The sequence below is a fragment of the Triticum dicoccoides genome, chromosome 6B, assembly GCF_002162155.2.
Source record: "Triticum dicoccoides isolate Atlit2015 ecotype Zavitan chromosome 6B, WEW_v2.0, whole genome shotgun sequence".
Classification (NCBI taxonomy): domain Eukaryota; kingdom Viridiplantae; phylum Streptophyta; class Magnoliopsida; order Poales; family Poaceae; genus Triticum; species Triticum dicoccoides.
The window spans coordinates 256036541-256046399 of record NC_041391.1 but is presented as its reverse complement, the minus strand read 5'-3'; positions in this window follow the sequence as shown (position 1 = coordinate 256046399).

Here is a 9859-nt window from a genome sequence, read left to right as displayed (position 1 = left end):
TGATTCCACCGCGACGCTCCGACTCTTCTGAGAGCGCCATGGAGACGCCACGACACCCCTGGCCTCTCTCTCACTCTCCCTGGACCCTTTCCCCTCCTTTGTTCTCTCTCTCGCTCGCATCCGAGAGCGACCGCCGCCGCCGTTCGCTGCCATCGTGCGCAGAGCCACCCCCTCACCCTTCCGCCATGCCCAAAGACTCCATCTCGACGACACGGAGCCTCAAGATGAAGCATGCGCCCGCGGGACGCCCGAAGCGACTCCATTATCTCATCTTCGCCGTCGGCCGCCGGAGATCCCTCTTGCCGCCCCGACTACTCCGGACCGTCTCCGAGCTCGCCGACCCCCTCGTCCGACTCGCCGTGAGCCTCTGCCCCCATCCATCTCTCTCCCCTTCCCTGTAGGCCGCCGTAGCCACTGAACCACCTACGCCCGAACCCGCCGCAGCCCGCGCTCGTCGCCGGCGTGGCCCCGGTGACCTAACGGCCCCGTGTGTGCGTTCGTTGTGCTTATCACATCGCGTAGAGGCGCTTGAGCGCATTAGTTTCTGCGTTTGCACGCTGCAGCCGCGTTCCCGTGCACCCCTGAGCTCCGGTCGCCGCCTGGCTCGACGCCTGCGTCATCTCCGGCCACCCGCGCACACACTACCTGCACGACTCGACGCGCGAGTCCACCAGCAGCACATAGCGCATCTCCACCGTCGATTTGGTCGACGGAGGACCAAACCCGAAGCCCGCCGCCGCATCTGGCCTCGCTGGCGGCTAAACGCCGGTGGGTTGACCGCTTTGACCGGCGGGGTTTGACCCCGTCTGCCGAGGGGTTTGACCCCGCTCTCTCACTACGAGTGGGCCCAGGCCCCTGTTTAATTAGTGTAGGTTTAATTAGTGTTAGTTAACTAGTCAATTAGATGATCCACTGACACACGGGCCCCGCACTACTGACAGCTTAGTTAGGGCTAATTTAGCACTAATTATCTCATTTAATTAGCTGAGTCGTTTGACCAGTGGGTCCCACAGGTCAGGTTTGACCTGGCCGACCCAGTTGACCTGCTCACATCACCCCGACGTCATGCTGACGCAGTTAATATTTTTTTGTATTTATTCTTATTCAGGAAAATCCAGAAAATTGCCTAAACTTCTAAAATTCATAGAAATTCAACCGTAACTCCAAATGAAATAAATTATATATGAAAAATGATCAGAAAAATCCAATCTATCCATCTATACTGTTTTAATGCATGCTTAAACAACTTAACATTGCTGTTTAGCTCAAAACATGTTAATTAACTTTATAAACCCATAACTTGAGTTTGCATTTGAATCTTTGGTTCAAATGAGCTCAAACCACCCTGGTTGTAGATGCATTAGTCCAACACACTCATTTTGCCATGTCATGATCATGCATCATATTGTGCATTGCATTGATTTTGTTCTTCCTTGTTTGCCGGTGCTTGTCCCCTCTCGATAGACGTGGTTTCGACGATGAGTTCGATGACACCGATGAAGAGCTATAATATCTTTAGAAGTGCCAGGCAAGCAAAACCCCCTTGTTCATTCCGATACAATCCCACTCTCTCGCTCCTGCTCTCTTTTACTGCAGTAGGACAACAATGATACATCTGCTACTTGCTGTGGTAGTTGAACCCCTTTATCCTTTGCATGACCTGTCATTGCCACAGTAAATAGATGAAACCCACTAGCATGAGTAGGAGTTGTTTGAGCCCTGATGTGCCTACTCATTCATGCTTGTTGTCATGCCTGCTACTGCTTAGAGTTGAGTCTGGTCTGATTCATCTGGGATGAATCAGAGGTGTGTGAACATGTCCTACTATGTGTGAGCTAAGTGTGTGAACACGATTTGGTAAAGGTAGCGGTGAGAGGCCATGTAGGACTACATGGTGGGTTGTCTCATTGCAGCCGTCCTCAGGAACTGAGTTCTTTTTTGTGATCCATGAACAGCTACTACCACGCATTGGAATGCTTAAGTGCCCCTCTCGACTTATTAATCAACCTGATCTCTGTCCAGGAGTTGCAACTTGTTTCGGGTGTTTGTAGGTAGTGTTAGTAGTCTACCAAGTGGCACCCGGTACAGGTGGGCTTGGGACAGACTAGGCACAGTGGCCCGGTGTACCAAGTGGCACCCGGATGGTGGACTTGGGAACCATGCACACATCGTTTGGGGCCGTGAGCGACACCCTGGCCGGATCTCCTTGCGGACGGAACCCGAATAGGCGATAAACCTGGACGAGAGACTTGTGTGGTTAGTCAGGTCGTGGCCGACTCCCTCGCCAGGCTTCCGCTTGAAGGTTGCCGAGATACACGTGGTGTACATGGCGGTAAGTGGCGAGAGCGTGTGTGAAGAAGTACACCCCTGCAGGGTTAACATTATCTATTCGAATAGCTGTGTCCGCGGTAAAGGACTTCTGGGTTGCCTGTACAGTTCATAGACAAGTGAAAGTGGATACTGTAAAATACGCAAGATAAGCGTGAGTGCTATGGATGGCGTTCTCGTAGGGAGACAGGAGCGGATCCATAGTGGTTTATTGATATGGTGAATATGTGGACTCGTGTGCACCACCTCAAAGAGTTACATTGCAGTCGTAGTTCAGGATAGCCACTGAGTCAAAGCTGGCTTGCTGCAGTTAAACCCCACCATCCCCTTTGTTGATAATGATGCATATGTAGATAGTTCTGATGTAAGTCCTGCTGGGTACATTTGTACTCACGTTTTCCTATTTTATGTTTTTGTAGAGAGACTTCCGTCTCACTAGTAGTTTCGTGTGGACTTCGACGTTTAGCTTGTTACCTCAGCTACGATCTTGTGCCCTCGGTAGGATCGGGTAGATAGTCAGGCTTCTCAGCCTTTTTCATTTGTAGTTGTCTGTACTCAGACATGTTAAGCTTCCGCGTGTGTTTGACTTGTATGCTCTGAATGCTGGGTCGAGAGACCCATGTTTGTAATATCTTGCTCCTCGAAGCCTATTGAATAAAATACTTGAGTTGTAGAGTCATGTTGTGATGCCATGTTCTATTTGCACATATCGAGCATATTGTGTGTATGTTATTGAAATGCTTGGTATGTGTGGGATCTGACTATCTAGTTGTTTATCCCTAGTAGCCTCTCTTACCGGGAAATGTCTCCTAGTGCTTCCACTGAGCCATGGTAGCTTGCTACTGCTCCGGAACACTTAGGCTGGCCGGCATGTGTCCTTCTTCGTTCCTGTGTCTGTCCCTTCAGGGAAATGTCATGCGATGAATATCGGAGTCCTATTAGCCCGCTACAGCCCGGTTCACCGGAGTCCTGCTAGCCCAGTGCTATAGCCTAGATTCACGCGCCGATGACCAACACGTTCGATGCTGGGTCATGGATGCCTGTCCTTGTAAGTTTGTGCCACTTTGGGTTTACGACTAGCCATGTCAGCCCGGGCTCCTTATCATATGGATGCTAGCGATACTATCATATACGTGTGCCAAAAGGCGGAAACGGTCCCGGGCAAAGGTAAGGCGACACCCGTGGGAATACCGTGCGTGAGGCCGCAAAGTGATATGAGGTGTTACATGCTAGATCGATGTGGCATTGAGTCGGGGTCCTGACATTATGGGCTTTATTTTACAAATTTATATCATTTTTGGGACTAACCTACTAACCGGAGGCCCAGCCCGTATTGCTGTTTTTTGCCTATTTCAGTATTTCGAAGAAAAGGAATATCAAACGGAGTCCAAACGGAATGAAACCTTCGGGAGCATGATTTTTGGAAGGAACGTGATCCAGAGGACTTGGAGTGCAAGTCAAGAAGAAGCCGAGGCCTCCACGAGATAGGAGGGCGCCCCCCCCACCTATAGCGCGCGCCCCCTATCTCGTGGGCCCCTCGGGCAGCCACCGACGTACTTCTTCCTCCTATATAAGCCTACGTACCCCGAAAACATCCAGGGAGCCAACGAAACACAATTTCCACCACCGTAACCTTCTGTATCCGCGAGATCTCCTCTTGGAGCCTTCGACGGCACTCCTCCGGAGGACGAATCGACCATGAAGGGCTTCTACATCAACACCATAGCTCCTCTAATGAATTGTGAGTAGTTTACCACAGACCTACGGGTCCATAGTTATTAGATAGATGGCTTCTTCTCTCTTTTTGGATCTCAATAAAATGTTCTCCCCCTCTCTTGTGGAGATCTATTCGATGTAAACTCTTTTTGCGGTGTGTTTGTCGAGATCCGATGAATTGTGGGTTTATGATCAAGTTTATCTATGAATAATATTTGAATATTCTCTGAATTCTTTTATGTATGATTGAGTTATCTTTGCAAGTCTCTTCGAATTATCAGTTTGGTTTGGCCTACTAGATTGATCTTTCTTGCCATGTGAGAAGTGCTTAGCTTTGGGTTCAATCTTGTGGTGTCCTTACCCAGTGACAGCAGGGGCAGCAAGGCACGTATTGTGTTGTTGCCATCGAGGATAAAAAGATGGGGTTTATATCATATTGCTTGAGTTTATCCCTCTACATCATGTCATCTTGCTTAATGCATTACTCTGTTCTTTATGAACTTAATACTCTAGATGCAGGAAGGAGTCGGTCGATTTGTGGAGTAATAGTAGTAGATGCAGGCAGGAGTCGGTCTACTTGTCACGGACGTGATGCCTATATACATGATCATGCCTAGATAATCTCATAATTATTCGCTTTTCTATCAATTGCTCAACAGTAATTTGTTCACCCACCGTAATACTTATGCTATCTTGAGAGAAGCCTCTAGTGAAACCTATGGCCCCCAGGTCTATCTCCTATCATATCTGCTTCCAATCTACTTTTATTTGCATCTTTACTTTTTGCATCTATATTATAAAATACCAAAAATATGTTTATCTTATCATACTATCTCTATTAGATCTCACTTTCGCAAGTGGCCGTGAAGGGATTGAAAACCCCTTTATTGCGTTGGTTGCGAGTTCTTTGTTTGTTTGTGTAGGTGCGTGGGACTTTTGAGGAGCCTCCTACTGGATTGATACCTTGGTTCTCAAAAACCGAGGGAAATACTTATGCTACTATTGCTGCTTCACCCTTTCCTCTTCAAGGAAAACCAACACAAGCTCAAGACGTAGCAAGACGCTGCAACCCCTTCTCATGGGTTCTTCATAGACGTCGATGTCGACGAGTAGGCTGAAGCCCAGGTGGTGATCCTGAGCTCATGATGGACCGTGTAGTATAGTCAGGCTTTGTCAAGCCTGTTTTATTTCCTAGTTGTATGTACTCAGACAAGTTACTTCTGTTGTTGGCTTGTATGTTTGTATGACTTGAATGCTGGGTCGTGTGACCCGTACTTGTGTGTATGATATGTATGGCTCTCTGTGCCTTTAAATAAAGTACTTGAGTTGTAGAGTCATGTTGTGATGCCATGTTGTATTTGCACATATCGAGCATATTGTGTGTATGATTGAAATGCTTGGTATGTGTGGGATCTGACTATCGAGTTGTTTATCCTTGGTAGCCTCTCTTACCGGGAAATGTCTCCTAGTGCTTCCACTAAGCCATGGTAGCGTGCTACTGCTCTGGAACACTTAGGCTGGCCGGCATGTGTCCTTCTTTGTTCCTGTGTCTGTCCCTTCGGGGAAATGTCACGCGATGAATACCGGAGTCCTGTTAGCCCGCTACAGCCCGGTTTACCAGAGTCTTGCTAGCCCAGTGCTACAGCCCGGATTCACTCGCTGATGACCGACACGTTCGTTGCTGGGTCTAGTATGCCTGTCCCTATAAGTTAGTGCCACTTTGGGTTCATGACTAGCCATGTCAGCCCGGGCTCCTTGTCATATGGTTGCTAGCGACACCATCATAGACGTGTGCCAAAAGGCGCAAACGGTCCCGGACAAGGTAAGGCGACACCCGTGGGGATACTGTGCATGAGGCCGCAAAGTGATATGAGGTGTTACATGCTAGATCGATGTGGCATTGAGTCGGGGTCCTGACAGCGTTGGCATCAGAGTCGGACTGCATGTAGGTTCTCCAAGCCGAACTGGTCGATGTTGAGTCTAGAAATGCTTTAGTTATATGTAGGAGAATTGATTGTGGGATGGAACGTAAGGCTCTTTTTACTCCTTTACCTCATGGAATTCTGATCTGAGTCAGTCTATTCTTCCACCGGGGGTTAAGGATTAGGATCTCTTCTCTCTATCAGGTTCACGTGTTACTAATCAGTAGTACCTTATAGGTTTGATGGATACAAGCCTAGTTCAGTTCTACTACCCCATTATGTTGATAAGATGGACCCAGAATCTTGATATGATGTTGATGAGTGTCTATGCAATCCTTTGCAAAGTTTCTCAAAATCGTTTTTGAGCATTTACAGCCGTTATGTTGTGCAATTTCTGCTAGAAATTCTAATGTCTTTGCATTACATCATGTTTCAGATGGCCTCCCGCACCCAGAATCAAGTTGTTCGTATGACTCGGTGTCTCGATGTACCTGGCCATACTGCTATGTTGGTCCGCGTAATGATAGAGGCAGGTTACCGATGGTATCCCGAGTACACCATTGAGGAGCAGTATAGAGATTTCAATCAAAGCCAATATCTTTGCACCGTCAGGATATTCCCTTGCTATCCTGGATCCGCTGAACCCCTCCATTGCTCATATGGACTTGGGGTTACCATTGAGATGTCCGTGCAGGACGCTGCTTATTTGATGAGGACTGTTATGGGGTCTAGAACTTCCTTTATTCGGAACACTGACTTCTGCTATATGCCAGCGTCACTCCCTGGGGCAGAAGGTTACTTTACAACTATTTACACCGACTCTTCTCATGAGGAATTTCTACTCCGCACTACAGCACAGATGCTTGAGGATAAGGACCGTGAAAATGGTGCCTGGCGATTGGAGCTTTTCAACTCCCCGTTTGATCACTGGGCCACTTTGACTCGGTTTGCGCCTGTTGTGCAGGCTGGGTATGTGGATATGCAGGATCTGTACCCCATGCGGTCTACTCTGCCGGATCGTATGGATTGGCGTGATGTAGGGGGCATCACTCCTCCCCGTGGACCTCTTCTGCCGCCGTTTGCTGGACCCAGGCCACACCCGAGTCCTTATGGACCGCAGGCTCCACGGGATTGACTGTTTCCATATGATCACGTCTAGCTCCCACGACATGGGGGTAATCTCTATGAAGATTACTACGGAAATGTCTGAGTTGATGGCAGCACCACTAGTATTGTAACAGTTATATCATCCACCGTCCTGCGTGACTCGTGGGATATGACTTAGTGTGTACCACTTTCCAGAGGTGTAGAAAAATAATGTGTAGGAGCTTGGGATGCCTCCGATGAGATGCAATCTTCCTTTCACCGCAGTTGTACTCAGTTAGGTCTTGTACTAAACCCTATATGGTATGTATGACGATGGAATAAATGTAGCAGTTTCTGTATTTACCATGTCATGCGGATGAACATCTTGCATTCCGAATTATCCCTTACATTCTGCATTTCCTTGTCAGAATCTTATCATTCTGGACTAAACCATTGTCTTGTTTTACCTAGGATGGTCAACACCCGCAACAACCCTGCTCCCCCGGAGTAGGCCGAAGGCAGTGGAGCTAGGGATGCAAACCTGCCTCATCGTCCTTCTCTGGTTGAGGTCATGCTGGAGGCTGAGAGGAACAAGCGGGAGACCAATCGTTTGTTGGAACGCATCGAACAGAACACAACTCTGTACCAGAGGAATAACTTGGTGTCGCTCAGTGACTTCATCAAGTTACATCCACCCACCTTCCATCACTCCGTCGAGCCTCTCGACGCCGATGATTGGCTTCGCAGCATTACCCACAAGCTACATTATGCACTCGCCGCTGAAGCTGATAAGGTCACTTTTGTTGCCATCATCTTGAAGGCCCCGCCAGTCTCTGGTGGGAGAATTACGAGGCCATGCGCCCAGCTGGCCATGTCACTACTTGGGCAGAATTCAATGATGCTTTCCGTGAACATCACATTTCGGAGGGTCTTATGGATCGTAAGCATGAGGAGTTCTGCAGTTTCACCCAAGGTAGACTCTTTGTGGATGCATACAGCAGGGAGTTCGGTAACCTAGCACGCTATGCAACTGAGGAAGTTTCCACTAATGCCAAGAAGCAGGCAAGGTTCCGCAAGGGACTTAACCCCGAGCTTCGCCGTGATCTCCGTCTGCACGAATGCACTTCCTTCCAGAAGCTTGTGAACAAGGCCATCAGTGCTGAGACAGGTCAGACTGATTTTGAAGCAACACACAAGCATAGCCGTGACACTGGTTCCTCATCCGGTTCTGGCCCTCAGAAGCACCGGGTGTGGGCGCCTAACACTGCCCTACCACCCAGGTTCACACTGAGGCCATCCTATCAGGTGCCTCGTCCAGCTTAGCAGTATGCACCAGCTAAGCCCTATGGTGGACCAACCAACAATGCTCCTCCACGCACCAGATCCGTGACGTGTTTCAAGTGTGGAGAACCGGGCCACTACATGCGAGAGTGTCCCCAGACCAACCCAAACCAGTCTGGAAAGGCTGTTGGCCGTGGCAAGCCAACAGGGAAGGTGTACCACGCCAAGATGGCCACCGCTGCACGTGGCCATGTGAATTGTGTCTCAGCTGAAGAGGCTCGGGAGGATCCTAACGTCGTTCTCGGTACACTCCTTGTTAATTGCCATATGGCATCTGTTCTTTTTGATACTGAAGCATCTCATTCATTCATATCCGAAAACTGTGCTCGTTTGCATAACACCGCATTCTGTGACATGCCTTCCATCATGGAAATTGCAACTCCTGGTTCTAGATGGCAAACCTCTAGAGTAAGCCACGGGAATGAAATTCAGGTTGACAGACTTGTTTTCCTTGCATCCTTGATAGCCCTCAAGTCCTCGGACATTAATATCATCTTCGGTATGGACTGGATGTCAGCCCGTCATGCCAAGATTGATTGCTTCTCTAGGACCGTTCAACTTACACATCCATTGGGCGAGATAGTCAATGTCTTGACCCGAGTAGCTAAGCGACAACTATATTCTCTTAACGCAGTCCTTTGCCAGATCTCGAAGATGTTCTGGTAGTCCGTGACTTTCTGGATGTCTTTCCAGAAGAATTGCCAGGTGATCCACCTAACCGAGATGTCAAGTTCGTGATAGATCTTATTCTAGGAACTGTCCCAATCTCCAGAAGACCATATAAGATGGCACCACTAGAACTATTCGAGCTTAAGAAACAACTCGTCCTCCTAGTTCTCGAAAGAAGAATTGCCAGGTGATCCACCTAACCGAGATGTCAAGTCCTCGAAAGAGGGTTTCATCCATCCTAGTTCATCTCCATGGGCTTGTCTCATCCTCTTCATCAAGAAGAAGGATTGTACGGATCGGATGGTTGTAGATTATCAACCCGTTAACTTGGTCACAATAAAGAACAAGTATCCGCTCCCCAGGATCAACGACCTGTATGATCAGCTCGCTAGATCCTCAGTCTTCTCTAAGATGGATTTGAGGTTGGGCTACCATCAAATCAAAATCGAGAACGGGGACATTCCCAAAACGGCATTTGTTACTCGTTACGGCCAATATGAGTACACCGTCATGTCCTTCGGTTTAACCAACGCCCCATCCACCTTCTCTCGGTTAATGAACTCAATCTTCATGGAGTATTTGGATACATTCGTCGTGGTTTACCTCGATGATATACTCATCTACTCCAAGAGTGAGGAAGAACATGCCGAGCATCTAAGGCTAGTGTTGATGAAACTCTGAGAGCATCGCCTTTATGCCAAATTTTCTAAATGCGAATTTTGGTTGCCAGAAGTAACCTATCTAGGCCATGTAATCTCTAGTAAGGGTATTGTTGTCAATCCCGAGCGAGTTCAAGC